At 35.7% G+C, this 16,429-nt stretch overlaps 1 protein-coding gene across 1 annotated transcript in view; it reads left to right on the top strand.

The window, feature by feature from the left end:
• The window catches only part of LOC135226274 (uncharacterized), a 42,545-nt gene that overhangs the window by 22,731 nt on the left and 3,385 nt on the right, over positions 1-16,429 (top strand). The window lies entirely within an intron of this gene.

Here is a 16,429-nt window from a genome sequence, read left to right on the forward strand (position 1 = left end):
ATCACGTATGCTACTTTACTGGAGGATGAAATAACTTACAAAAAAACTCGCAAAAAAATCCGTTGGACCAAGTAATAAAAAACTTTAATATCAATATCAAACAAATTCTTAAAGATAAAAAAGAACTTTTGTGTCAGTTAACTGTAAAGTGTCCCTCATTACCTTATTTATATGGCCTAGTCAAAACTCATAAGGAAAACAAACCTATGCGCCCAATTATTAGTACTGTAGGATCAATTGCTTATAAACTATCTAAATATCTTACTAAACTGTTATCCCCGCTACTAGGAACTGTATCTAATTCACACATCCGGAATTCTCTTGATCTTGTAGAAAATTAAATAACATTGTACTAACCCTAGCGATATTTTTGTCAGTTTTTGATGTATGTTCTTTGTTTACAAAAGTCCCTATTGACTCTGTGCTAGAATATTTTAAGTAATGAACTTGTACTGCATGAATTGCCTATGTCCGTTAGTCACATAATTTCTTTAATTAAGTTATGTATTTGTGATTGCAGATTTATTTTTAATGGAGAATATTACCAACAAATATTTGGTATGCCATGGGTAACCTTTATCACCTTTTCCTTTCAAACTTATATATGGAATTTTTGGAGAGACAACACCCCCGCCCAAAGAATATCACACTTATCCCTTAAAATGGTACCGATATGTCGATGATATCTTAGTCGTCTTACCTGGTGGTATCGATTGTAAATTGATTACTGTCTAAATTGAAGTAATTTAGTCGCCATCCATAAAATTCAACTGTTGAAATTGAAAATAACAATGTCATCCCTTTCCTAGATGTATTAATACTATAGAATCTTTCCAATGCAAATTCAGTATTTATAGAAAACCCACAAATAATTTAACATATGTACATTTTTATTCTGGCCACCATCTAATATTAAAAATTTCAATTTTTTCTTCTATGTTCCTACGTGCTTTGCGTATCACGAGTCCACAATACCTGGACCAAGAAATAGAATACATAAAAAAGATAGGAAACGATCTCTGCTACCCATCTCATTTAATTGATTTATGTTATCAAAAAGCTCATAAAAAGTTTTATAATGTTGCTATTAATGAAAAAGAAATCCCTAAAAATGTACTTAGCTTACCTTATTTCGTGATTTGAAACCATAAAATCAATATTTAAATCGCTTAATGTTAATGTAGTGTTCTCTTATAAAAATACCATTAAGATATGCCTAATTAAGAATAGTCCCGTAACAAATAACAACATCATTTACAAAATTCCTTGTAAGGATTGCCCATCGTTTTACGTTGGTCAGTCTAATAAAAATTTATGTGTTCGGGTTAAGCAGCATATGTATTCAGTTAGAACAGCCCAGACTTCAATCACTGTTTATCCATCTGAGTGAAAAATCTCATTGTATTAATTGGGGTGATACCTCGTAATTGCTAGATCTAATGATTATGTTTTCAAGAAATTTACTGGAATCGGCAATTAAACAATCACTAATAAAAACAACCTAAATCTTAGTCTGGGAATGTACCATTTGGACCCATATATTTGTAAGATGTTTATGAAGGACCTCCAAATAAATGAACAACTAATAAATTAGTCCCACATGTATAGTTATTAATTTTCTCTTCTCTCTCTCTTCTCTCTCTCTCTCTCTCGTCTCTCTCTCTCTCTCTCTCTCCTCCCTCCTCTCTCTCTCTCTCCTCTCTCTCTCTCTGGTTCGATATTCTCCCTCCCTCTTTCTTTTGCTCGATATATATATATATATATATATATATATATATATATATATATATATATATATATATATATATATATATATATATATATATATATTTATATTTTCTTTCGTCTTTTCATTAATAATAATTTTTGTTGGGAAAATTGTGTAAAAATTCATGATATTAAATTGTATAGCTCCCGTGTTCTTTTCAAAATGTACTGTTTTTTCTGGAAGAATCACTTGTTTACCGCGGGTATCCTTCAAGGTTTGGCTAGCCTATGACTCCTCTCCTCTCTGTAGAGTGAAAATCGCCCTTATGACTAATGTGGTAGTATCAGTTTGTATATTAAGCCTTCTTTTGACTATGGTGTTCTTTGTAAAACAGTATGCCTCAGTAAAGGGTCCGAATAGGACCGAAAGTACTCGGCCAACTCGTTTTTTCATTTTTTCCTTCGTGGCACAAAATATCTTATTATATATATATATATTATATATATATCTATATATAATATATATATATATATCATATAATATATATTATAAGATATATATATATATTTACAGTTACTCGCATATCCGCAGGCTTCCCTCGCTTTGTGTATGTAACTGTGTGTATGTAGTATAAGTATCTATGGCTATATATGTGTCCAAAGAAAATGTGAATATGAGGATAAAAAGCCGTATGAATACATATATATAAAAATAATAATATTACTATATGAATACATGTATATATATATATATATATATATATATATAAAAAATATACATACATGTATATATATATATATATATATATAATATATTAATTATATTAATATACATACATATATATATATATATATATATTATTATATATAAATATATATATATATATTTCTTTCATGTAGTTATTATTTATTTATTTATTTAGTATTCATACGGTTTTTTTTATCCTCATATTTTCACCATCCTCTTTGAAACACATAAATATCCATAAATACTTATATACATACACACAGTTACATACACAAACGCACCACACACACACACACATACACACACACTTACATATATGTGTGTGTGTCTGTGTTTGTGTATGTAACTGTGTGTATGGATTATAAGTATTTGTGGATATTTAGTTTGTATTCAAAGAAATATGTGAAATAAACAACGATAAAAGTACCACATGCATAACCCTTGAGTTTCCGGAATGTCTCTTTTTTTTTTTTTTTTCTATTATATATCAAGATCAATGGCCCGTCACTTTTTGGTAACAGAAAATAAATCAGCTTGGATAGAGAATAATAAAACAGATGATTTTTGTCGATGTGAAAAGGATGTCGTCTGACAAAGCCCTATTGTCTCAAAAAAAAAAGAAAAAAAAAATTTAAACATTTACTATGCCTTAACAGCTGGTAAAACGAGTGTTCGCTGAGTCGGCTTTGGTCGTATATTTTGTGCATTAAAATATTAAACGTTCATTTCGTTTTTCATATATTTCAAGTTTACAGGATTTTTGTGTCATCTTAATCTAAGGAAACGGACGTGATAAGATGTAAAAATTATGTCCTGACCTTTGAGTATTTTCCCGTTTCCTTTTCTTTGTCAAGTGACATCGGACGTCAAAACATTATATTTACTTCGGAAATAGAACCATCAAATAAATAAATAGATAAATAAAAAGACATTCTTCTTACGCGAAATATATAATATTGATAGTAATATAAAAGTGTTTGTTTTCTAACTGACAATTATATATAGATTCTCCAATTCAGTGACCATTTACTCCATTGCAATCAAATTACCAAAAGGGTTTTGAGTAGATGGGAAGCAGCAAAGCAATAAAGCAACTTGCAAGCATGTATTTCAAGCAGCTCCGTGTTCATGTATGAGTCAATAACCTAGATTTAATGTCATCACGTATCTTCAGCACTCCTAGACAACGAGGAAATTCATGTTCTGATGAAAGTGAGAGGGAATAACTGAATAATGACAAACGTGATCGTAAGGGTGAAAATCTGGAGTAGGCATTACACAGAAGTTCCTTAACGGTTTTCATCGTTCTAAAAACATTAAGGAAATGTGATGGAAAATACGAAGATGATAGAAAAAACTGATTTTTTTCTTTCTTTATTTTTTACTGAGGGTAAACGAAATCGCTCGTTCATAATGTGAGCGAGGAGAGAAGCCGATCGGTTCGTCTACTTAGAAATTCGCTAGTTTAAGGGACCTCACATTATATAAAAATAAAAATTCAAGCCGGATGTAATTCAAAAGCAGTAATCATCAATAAAAACTCAAGGTATAAATGAAGATAGTGACTTGTAGATAACGCATATCTATAAAAGGAAGTTATTCTGCTGACACCACCTCAAAGATAATTCTGCAATTTCTTTTTGCTCATTCATTACTAAGAGTATCTAGCTCTAACTCATAATCTGTCATAATACATTTCCCTACTAAGAGCGAGTTCTCGCATTGAGCTTTAAACTTCAGGTGGAAATAAGATCGATTCTAATGTAATGCAAACCTGACTCCGTGTATGATTCCAATAAATATGAAATCAGAAATTTATGCTGACCTCACGTCCCCTGGATTCAGTCAGAGATATCTGACAAGTGTATTATCCCGCAAAATTAGTTTATATGTGAAAACTTGATGCATGCTTGAAAGAACAATATCGCATAAGAAAGAGATACTAAAATGATTACGCGTTTGGAATATCAATTAAGAACGCTAAAATTAAGATAGTTAGAAGTAAACCTTGATAGTATCGTAGATATTTAAAAAAGATGAGGAAAAATCTGTAAAAGGTTTATGCAATCTCAAACTGTTTCATCGTCGGCAGCCCAGCTTTACATGGGATATTGCAACATTGAATTGTACATAGCCGAGAGGTACTGAATACAAAATAAATACGTAATACTCTAAATAATTAGACAAGAATCTTTTATCAACTGACGGTGTTGTATTGATCACTCTACTCGGAATAGACAAGCTAAGTGAATTCACAAGTACATTTATGTAATTAATCACATCCAGTACACAAATATTCTATAGATATTTGCACCCCCTTCCATTAGAGATCAAACACCTACCGGAACATACAAATAGAGAAACGAGAAATTGAATTTATCCAGTGTTGCCCGCTTTGCGAACCACGTCAAAATATCCTTAAGATGAAAATATCCTTTAGGAAACTTCCAACAACTGAGTTTTGAAGATGAACGAGTCCCGCGGGAGTTAGTGAGGATCGAAGGTTAATCCCAAGTCGAACTGAGCAGTCGCCAAGAAATACAGCATGAATTGTGGGAGGAAGGGTCGAATTAATTTCATTAACCAGGAAGCTTGTCAAATTACGCTCCCTCGAGATGGCTGATTGAAATGAGTGAATGGTGTATTGGTACATCGGAAAGTCTTCAGTCACTTCCGTTCTCTTCACTTCCGTGTTTGTGTGTGTTCTGGTTTATCACGAAAGGGGAAACATTAATGCAAAACAAGTGATGAAAATCCACTATTTTGTTGTGGCGTCCAAAGAGCAAAATGCTTTTAACAGAAGAAATGCAAAGGATTATAAATATATCAACAAATGATTATAATCACCGAATCCACAAACATTCATGCACGCACGTACACACCGGTGTATATATATATATATATATATATATATATATATATATATATATATATATATATATTATATATATATATATCTTACAAGTGTGTAATGTTAGTGAATCACATATCATGTCTTGCTTGGAGACAGGCTGAGCTGTAGGGGCAGCTTTCTTGAGTGAAGGAATTTGGTACGTAAGCGTTTTAACGAGAGACCGCTCGTCTTGTCGTCAAGCATGTACATTCGTTTGTATGGATGTTACAGGTTTAATAGACCAGGGCACTTGCGGAAGACACATTCCTTTTGGTGAGAAGAAAGAGGTCAGTTGGTACACGTCAGGTGTCGTAAAGGTATGAAAACATATTTTGTAAGACTTAGAAAACCGTTACCTTTGAAAAGAGAGAGAAGTGTGAAATACATTCTTTTGCTTAATTACTTTGAAAAGAGTGATGTGAAGTGTATCTTTATCCATTGTTATCTTTTTACAGATGGGTTCTATTCCATGGTACTAGAAATGGGATTCTCTAACCTGACTAAAATAATGAACCTATTGACATTCTGGGTCTGGGAGTGAATTCTTAGTCAGGAGGGTAGAGTGATAACTTACTATACTCTGTTTTTTTTCATCTGTCCATCCAAAGCCTGGTCTTTTTGTATGGTAACACTGCGTCCCGGGCTTGAAATAGTTACGCTGTGTAAGTTTTAGGTAAATAAAGGATATCTGGTTGTACATTTGCAACTGAAAAGTGTTTTTAATTTATTTCTGCATGCGAATTACACCGTTAATATTCGAAAAATAGGATATTGTTATTTATTGTCGAATGTAAGCTGCCTTTTCGGGGTGGCGAATGGAACAGCCAGACGCAAATTCCATCAAACAGATACTAAACCAAGTTACGTCATATCGTATCTGGCTGAAACGCACTTTAAAAAAATTAACAGTACATACTGATATACTTACGTATAATGAAGTAATACGTTGACATCTTGCCGTAGTGAATAGCGAGAGAAGCAATTTTCCCGCCACTGCGTCTGCTGTTCCATTCGCCACCCCGAAAAGGGAGCTTACATTCAACAATAATAACAATAACCTATTTCGAATATTAATGGTGTAATTCGCATACAGTAAATTATTAAAAACACTTTTCAGTTGCAAATGTACACCCAGATATCCTTTTATTTACCTAAAACTTACACGTAGCGCAACTATTTAAAGCCCGGGACGCGGGCAGTGTTTTACCATAACAAAAACCACACAAGCGGATGGACAGATGAAAAAAAAACGAGTATAGTTTTCTTTGTGGGCAGATTTGGGTTTTTGTCACTATGACTTGTTAATCATTTTGTTCTATTCTCTATATTCATGTGCTTTGGGTAATAAATAGTATATTTTTATACTTACGTGATCTTAATAGCCTAATGACATGTTTGCAGACAGAGGGAACCATTGGCAACAGGTAAGGGTTTCCAATTTGTGTACTTTTAATAGAACGAGGGGTAAGAGTGGTGGCAGGTGGTTTAAGAGGCTTTTTATATATTTTATAAGCTGTAGATACGCTAACGAAGAGACTGGTGACCAGCTAGACAGAGATGTTTTTTGGTAGGAAAAGGGGTTATAATCATGTCACAGGCAACTCGGGGCTCTTTTTGCCGATTCAATGGGTTGGGCAAGGAGAAGCTGTACGTGTCTCTGACTAACTCAGTGTCGGCCATCTTGGGATTCTTGAATACCAGTGATTTAAAATGTGAAGGGGAAAAGTTTAATTTTCAACGTATTAAAGTGTTTCATGAGTGCGGTAAACAGGTCACGCATATTTGTGATGCGTATACGAATTCGGTTTTCAGTCATATGAGGATGTGAGTGTATTGTCAAGCTTTATTTCTTATTTTCTCCTTTTTATCTTTTTTTGTTGTTTATATTCCTTTTGTTTGTTTGTGGCGAATTTACACGAGCGGAGTTTTTTGTTGCGAGTCACGCCCTGCGAGAGAGAGAGAGAGAGAGAGAGAGAGAGATGAGAGAGATGAGAGAGAGGGAGGAGGGAGAGAGAGGAGAGAGAGAGAGAGAGCGAGGAGTTGGTGTGTGTGAGACAGTCGTCGGGTTGGATCGCTTAGTAAGCGTTTTGCATTTTTTTTCTTTTTCCATCCCCTCCCTATTTTGTTGTTGTTGTTGCTTTCATGGGATGATATACTGGGCGTGGGGTGCGTTTGCCATTTGTTATCCATTATTGGGGGAAAATTTGTATTAGCTTTTCTGGATTGGGTTTTGTGTATATAAATACATCGATGTTATTGAGATCGGGGAATCTTATAGAACAAAAGAGCTTTCAGAAACAGAGAAAGATGGCGGATGCTAAGAGTACCACAACGCTACTACATCACGTAACGAACGTGAGTGCGGGTGTGAGTCCTTTCAGAGGAATGGTAGATGGCGTTCTATCACAACCTGTCCAAATTTTTATTGAATGGGTGAATAATTATTTAGCTGGAAAGAATATATCAGACAATATAGAGGCATTTAGAGAGGCAAAAGCTTTGCTAGATTTCAATAGGGGAGATCTCTCTCATTGTTGCAGGAGTTTCCAATTTACAAAATGTCGTACCTGGACGGATTTGCAAGCATTTTTGCAAACAGCATATGGCTCAAAGGAACACAGAGATATGGTGAGGGACCTTCGGGTCTTTATAAACTACGGAAGGGCACTAATACCCTCGTAGAACAAAGTTCGAAACTTTTTGATGCAGTGGCGGATTGGGTAAGAAAATTGAAAACATCTAAATGGGTTACAGGGAGTAATGTTTCTCTTGATAACATTCATAAACTGATCTATTTTTCCCTGCTCTTGCACGATGTACCGGATGCGATAGTGAATAGCTTTGATGAAAAGATTGAACCTACTTCAGACAAAGAATTACTTTATGCCCAAATTGAGAAACATATGTCTAAATATCCCACTGTAGATAGCACAATCTTTAATGGGACAGGCCCGAGGGATAGAGAGCAAAGAGACACAGAATTTTCTCCTCCCCGTCTGTGTGCAAAAGTTGAATATAACAAAAGATCGATTGATCAAAAGCAACAGCAGTTGCACTGTTTCAACTGCAATAAACCAGGGCATCCAAAGAAATTGTGTAGGGTTAAATATTGTGGAATGTGTAAGAGTACCGATCATTATTGGCAGTCTTGTCCGTCTCAGATACGGAGAGATGCAAGGCCTACACCTCAAGGTTCTGGTAATTATAATGTGAGAACTTCCCAGGCAGGTCAAACCAGAGGGCAAAGGGATCGGCAAAATTTTTGGAAGCCTGATCAACAAAAAGGGTACAGGTGATTGGTATGTGCCATTGTGGTCTCGTGGGGGATGCCCCAGAGCCCAGGCCTATAGTCTATGGAACAGTAAGGGATGTGGATATCCCGATATTTATAGACTCGGGGTCGTCAATAAATCTAATGGACTATAATTTGTATTAATCCAAGTTTTCCAATTACCCTTTGCAACCCTCAACGGAGATGGTGTGTGATGTGCAAGCCCATAGATTAAATACCCTGGGTTGTGTTCACAGAGTGTTAACAGAACCATTTTTGGTAATGAAAGGAATTGCGTTGGGCAACAGACTTTTGCTGGGTCATCCTGCTTGTAGAAGACAAGATTTCGATCCATGCGGGTGTTAATGGGATAACAGTTGGGATACCAGGTGTTTTTCTGCCTTATGAGGGCGTGAATAGAACGGAGGACATGGAGGTTATTGAAAGAAGATGTGCTCGGTGATATTAATGGCGGTGATACAAGTGTTATGGAGAAAGGTAATATTAAAACCCACGTTGCTGATATGGGAAATGATTACGGGGGTTCTATCAGAGTTCACAGTGATAACAATGGTGGTGATGATACTTTGGATAGTGATGCTGGGAAATGATTACGGGGGTTCTATCAGAGTTCACAGTGATAACAATGGTGGTGATGATACTTTGGATAGTGATGTTGATACTAATATTGATGTTATTTCTGATACTAACAATGCTGGGGATGATACTGAGGGTGGTAATGTGTATGGGGCGGTGGAAAGGGGAGGTACTAACCACAAATATAGAGATGTTTTATCCGAAGATACTATGTTACTACCTTGTTCGAAGACTATGTGTAACGATCTCCTATGAGTTAGTCTAGGAGTAGGAGAGGAGTCATTACACAAACACCCACAGTCACTTTTATATCAAACCAGAATATTAAGGAAAGTAAATAAATATGAAAGAAATGCTAGATATATATATATAATTACACAAATAACACAAGTTACTAATAAATAACAGCAGTACAAATCAATACAAATGAAATAAGAAAAACTTACGAACACTTAATAATTGTAAATATCACTTACAAACATCTTCAAGTATGTAAAACAAACTAATGTAGTTACCACCACAGATCAGCTGGAGAGAGGTTAAAGGTCCCGTAGTCTGAAAGCCAATGACATATGCTCGTATAAAGCCAAGGAGGTTAACAGAAAACGGGACTAAGCAAGGAGTCTCGAGACTGAAGGGACAGGTGGTATCATACTTAATGTTATAGAGTACAGAAACAATTATTCCCCGGACATATGATTAATACAAATCATATTCTACAAAATATAAACATAATCGTAACAGCTCCCCCGTGCTAAAAGGCGGCTGAGAAGTTTCACGATGACTCATCATTTATGATGGATGGGAGGGATGCTTGAAGATGCCTAAAACGCGAGACAATGCATCTGCTACTTTATTTTCTGCTCCAGGAATATGCTTCACTTTCACGTTGAATTCCTGGAGAATGAAAGACCACCGGAGCAGTTTCTTGTTATGGAGCTTGGCCCTTTCAAGGAAGGCCAATGGCAAGTGGTCTGATAAGACTGTCACAGGAGTATTTCCATTCAGCAATATACTCCGAAATGTAGAAGTGCAGCTACAACACCATAGAGCTCTTGCTCTACAGTAGACCAACGCTGCTGAGTTGGGGGAGAACTTCCTGGAAAAAGTATGAAACAGGAAGCAATGGGGATTCGTCAGATGGCTCTTCATCCTTTGACTGCAGAAGCACCAGCACCAATACCTGTGTTGCAAGCATCAACCTGCAGATAAAAAGGCTTGTACACATTTTGGGCATTTTAGGATTGGACGAGAGGTTAACATTAGTTCAACTGATCAAAAGAGTTCTGGCATTCTGTGACCAGATGAAATTGCTTTAGCTGATGTGAGTTCATAGAGAGGTTTTGCAACAATAGCAAAATTTTTTACAAAATTTACTGTAATAAGCAGACATCCCAAGGAAAGTCTGTACTTGCTTACGGTTAGAAGGAACTGGGTATTCTAAGACTGCTTTTATGTTACTATCTTTAGGTACAACAGAACCACTACCAATTACATGACCTAAATAGTTAACTTTGGCATTGCCAAACAAGATTTCGAAAGATTAATGGTCAGATTGTTTGAGTGAAGTTTGTGGAACAATTTTTCCAATGTTTCAAAATGTTTTTCCCAGCTGCTCGTTGCAACAACCAAGTCGTCCAAGTAGGCATATACATCTCAAGATCTCTGATCAACTCATTCATCACACGCTTGGAAGGTGGCAGGGGAGTTACACATGCCAAAGGGAAGAACGTTATACTGAAACAAGCCAAAAGGAGTAATGAATGCACTGATTTCTCTAGCATTTTCAGTAACTGAATCTGATAATATCCCTTTAAGAGGTCTATTGAGTTAAATAATTGCAATTTCCTATATTGTCTAAGAATATCTTGTATTCTAGGAAGTGGGTAAGAGTCCTTCTCTGTAACACTATTCACTCTTCTGTAATCTGCGCACATCCTTACTTTCCCATTAGTTTAGCAACTAAAATGCAAGGCGAAGCCCAAGGTGAGCAAACTAGGGGAAGCTAATCAATTGTTTAATAAATATTCACTTCACTTTTCATTAACTGTAGTTTTTCACCCACAATACGATAGTACGGTTGTCGAATAGGAAGGTATTAGGGAGAAGCTTTATATCATGTAAAACAATATTTACAGTTACCATGAATATCTGAACACACACTTCATATTTACATAACAGGCTCTGCAATTGTGTTCTCTCCACAACTCACGGGTCAAAATATACTATCTAAGGAAGCAAGAATATCAGAGTTGGAAAAATCTGTCCATGAAGTATTCATGTCTAAGTGGCTATCTTTTCATCGTAGTCTTCAGTACTTCCTCCACAAGGTTGCACACTTACTTCACAGGGTTGCACTCTGCTATCAACTAACACTGGGGAAAATCTTATGGTAAGGTTAATTAGGTTGACATGAAACTAGCTTGGTAGACTTCTTCCTGTCAGGAGTAGAGACAACATAATTAAGTTTATTTATCACTTTTGATACCTTATATGGTCCGAAGAACTTATGTTTTAATGGAGATCCTGAAATTGGAAAATAAACTAGAACATTGTCACCAACTGTAAACTTTCGCACCTTAGCTTTTTGTTATAATTTTTCATTCATTTCTCTTGTGAAACTTTCAGATTATTGAAGGCAAATTTATGAATTGTCAAATCTGTCTTTCATGTTTTGCAAATACTTAGAAACTGTTACAGGAGTGACTACTTCAACCTCACCAGTTAATTTTTTTTCTTTAACAACTCTTAGCACATCTCTAGCTTTTCTACCAAAAAGCATTTCAAACTGAGAAACTCCAAGGGATTCGTTTGGAACACTGCGTATCACAACATCAAGAGATCCAGGGTTTCATCCCAGTCTCTTGCAGATTCCAAGGCATATTTTTTCCAAGAAGGCTTTTCAATGTCTGATGTGCCCTTTCCAACACACCTGAGACTGTGGATGATAAGCTGAAGAAAATGATTGTTTAATATGCAGCTCTTTCAAGACAGATTGGAAAACCTCACTTTTGAAATTTGTTCCCCTATCACATTGTAATTCTTTAGGAAAAACCTAAGACATAAACACTTTAATTAGACTTTCTACAATCTTTTTGGCAGTTATATTAGGTAAAGGAATGGCAATTGGAAATCTTGTGGAGGGACACATACAGTCAGCAGATACTGATTACCTTTACGGGTTTTGGGCAAAGGACCCACACAATCTATAACAACTTTACTGAATGGTTCATGTGGAATGGCAATAGTTTTTAATGGGTGCAGGTGGTATCACCTCGTTGGGCTTTCCCGCTATCTGGCAGATATGACAACACTTGTACAAAGCTTTTTACATCATTTTTCATTCCTGGCCAGTAGAAATTAAAAGATAATCTCTGATAAGTTTTACTTACCCCTAAATGAGAATCGGCACAATGAGCAATTTCAAGAATCTTACTTCTTAGTGAAAATGGAACTATAACCTGCTCACAGTCTGCCCAAGATTCTTTCGCCGACAATTTAGAAGGTCGAAACAAGCGCATCAGTATTCCCTTCTCGATGTAGTAGCAAGGAACTTTGTCAAATATCTGATTTCTGAACAGCCTTTTCTTTTCATATAAATTACTCAAACTACTGTCTTCTGCTGTAATTTAACAAAATTATCTTTAGAAAGGTTTAACAGATCAGGTAAGTTTGAATGAATAATAGAAACATTAGGTACATTCTTAGGTTGCTCATCAGTAGATTTTTTTGAGCGAGTACTACACAAATTGAATCCTTAGGCTTAGTACCTTGTGACTCTTGTTTATCACCTTTGCTCTCAGGATCATAAATGATCAAATTGCACATTACTTTACTACCCTTTGCTAAACCCCCTCTATTCATTAACCGAGGACAAGATCAACATTAACAGGAAATTCATTATCAGTGACAGCAACTTTTACAGTTTCATTAACATAAGGGCAATCAAGATTTACTTCAGCAAGTGGCAATACTTTACGACTTGAAAAGTCTGAAACCATACATGTTCATTAGTAATTTAAGATCAGGAACAAGACTCCTATGTATTAGGACTGAGCAGCCCTGTATCTCTTAGTATAGATACTTTCTTTGAATTGAGAAGGCCATGGCAAACAAATTCTTTGAAATAATCTATCTGATCAACAGCACAATGCAAACTAGTTTTCTGACCACTGACTGGGATACCTTACTAGACTGATGGCCACTTTGCAACCTGGTTTTGTACAATTCTTTATTGTGTGGCCAGGCTGCTTCAATAAGCACAAGAGCTAATACCAGTTGCACCATTACCATCAGTATCTTTAGACTTATCAGGAACTTTAGGCCTTACTCTTATGAATTAAGCTATGGTTATCAGCAAGATTTCCAGCTTTCATTAGATCTTTGATCTCTCTCTCAGCTATATACATCGAAATAGGGGTGGTAATCTCCGATGAAATTCTTCCAAGACTACTAGATTAACTAATTCATTGAAATTTGCGACTTTTTCACTTGCAAGCCATTTTTTAAATAACCTAAGCTTTTGATTAGCAAATTCTGTAAATGTTTGAGAGTAGTCTTAGTAGCATTCCCGAAAAACAATTGTCTATAACCCTCGCTGGTGATAGCATAAGCATCTAGAATATTCTGCTTTATAAACATTGTAATCTTCACCAATTAAATTTGATACTACTGAATTGCTTGCCACGTGAATTGGGGTTTAATTAACCATAACCACTGATCTGCAGGGACCATTCTAGATTAGCAGCAATATCTTCAAAAGCTATGAAAAAACTTTCAACGTCTTTCTCATCAAAAAATGGCACAAGCTTTCTTGCTCTAGACAAGTCAAAAGTTAATGGGCCGAGAACTAGAAATATCAAACTCTTCACGGTGCTTTTCTACAGCTATTTTAGCCTTTTCCTCTTCCAACCTCTTATTCAACTCTGCCTCTTTAATCTTATATTCTAATTCCAAGTCCAAAAGCTTCTGCTTTTCCTCTAACCTCTTCCGAGAAAGATAATACTCTTGTTCTTTGCTAACTTCCCTTAATCTTAACTGTATTCTAGCTAGCTCTAATCTTTATCTACTTTACTATGCTTTGACCTCAATTTAATTACCTGTTCTTCAGTAAAAAACATCCATCATCAATATAGTAATCCAAAATAGAGTCTAGAATTTGACCTTTAAGCGCTGGTGGGGCTCACTTCAATACTTAAGCTGGACTAGCAAGGGAACAGCAATTCCCCCTTTTTAGCTTGAGAAAGGTGAAAAAGTTCACCAGCAGGGTTTGCTACAAATTCTGATACATCAAAAGGCATTCGGAGATTATACTCTAACGATACAAAAAATATCAAGGAGTCAAGTCATTAAAATGCTAAAGCACGAACTAGGAAATTGAACATATCAAAAGTTGGTCGAAGTCTAATCAGTGAAAAATTATCAATGACACTGAAAATCACTAAGACTAATAGGCACATCGAATATATTCTGGACAAAAATACATTTAGATACGTACGTTTTAATAAAGTTTGCATATGCGAGTATGAGTATGAATGAAGCATTAAAGACCGAAACAGCTCGTAAGAACAAATTTCAGACCGCTTCGAAAGCTTGTCATGTGAAGACAATTGTTGTACGGGAGCAAACCGCTAGTCCAGACTAAACAACTACTTTGACGATAGTGACTGTGGCTTAGGTCGCTACAACAAAAGATAGCTTGAAGTTTCCCTAATAACAGTCAAACAAGAGCAAGGAACTACATCGAAGTGCCCTTTTAACTCTAAACTATACTCTGTTTTTTTTCATCTGTCATCGCCTGCGGTGTTTTTGTATGGCAAAACTGCGACCCGCGGCCTTTAGATAGTTACGCTATGTGTAAGTTTTTGGTATAAATAAAAGGATATCTGGGTGTACATTGCAACTGAAGTGTTTGATAATTACTGTATACAAATTACACCGTTAATATTCGAAATAGGATATTATAATCGTTGAATGTAAGCTGAATGTGACTATCTAGCCCGGGACGCAGTGTTGCCATACAAAAACACCACAGGCGGGTGGACAGATGAAAAAAAAACAGAGTATAGTCAATACTATCGGGAGCAAGGTATTGCTAAGACACCAACACGGCATAAAGGACTGAGAACTTAATCTACCGAAGGGATAGCAGTCAGAACGAACACTTTAGGGAATGCTTACACTCAATTAACTTCAACCGCAAACTATGGCAGTAGTTAACAAATTGACAATACATTTAGTTTAAAAAACTTATTTGGAAAAATAAATATTACGAAAAAACATTATCCTGATATTTGATACCGGAAAAAAGCAGTTTATTCTACATACAGAGTGTGTGTGAAGTTAACATGATAAACACTTTCCGAATATAACTAATAGTCATTGAAAACAGCAACTCGTTATCCCGGTCAGGGCCCCCAATATGTAACGATCTCTATGAGTTAGTCTAGGGCGTAGGAGAGGAGTCATTACACAAAAACACCCACAGTCATTTATATCAAACCAGAATATTTAGGAAAGTAAATTAAATATGAAAGAAATGCTAGTATATATATAATTACACAAATAACACAAGTTACTAATAAATAACAGCAGTACAAATCATACAAATGAAATAAGAAAAAACTTACGAACACTTAATAATTGTAAATAATCACTTCACAAACACTCTTCAAGTATGTAAAATAAACTAAATGTAGTTACCACCCACAGATCAGCTGGAGAGAGGTTAAAGGTCCCGTTAGTCCTGAAAACCAATGACCATGCTCGTATAAAGCAAGGAGGTTAACAGAAAAACGGGACTAAGCAAGGAGTCTCGAGGACTGAAGGGTGGGACAGGTGGTATCATACTTAATGATTATAGAGTACAGAAAAACAATATTCCCCGGACAAATGATTAATACAAATCATATTCTACAAAATATAAACATAATCGTAACACTATGGTTAAAAAGTTTAATTGAAGGAAATGAGAAAAACCCACAGATGTGTGTGTTATTGAAAAAAATAGCAAAACAAAAAGCTTAGAGGGGGTTGTTAGCACGGCATCGTGAACAGGTATCCAAGGATGGGTTTACGTGGTTAGAGTTGCTAAACTGTAATGATACAGTTAGGAGATACCAGAAGAATATATATATTTGGATTTCCAAGATTGGAGTTGTTGTAGTGGTTCATGGGGCTATTGTAGAGGGGAAACCTGAGTTTTCGGAGGCAG

This window comes from Macrobrachium nipponense, chromosome 14 (assembly GCF_015104395.2).
Source record: "Macrobrachium nipponense isolate FS-2020 chromosome 14, ASM1510439v2, whole genome shotgun sequence".
In the NCBI taxonomy this organism is placed as follows: Eukaryota; Metazoa; Arthropoda; class Malacostraca; order Decapoda; family Palaemonidae; genus Macrobrachium; species Macrobrachium nipponense.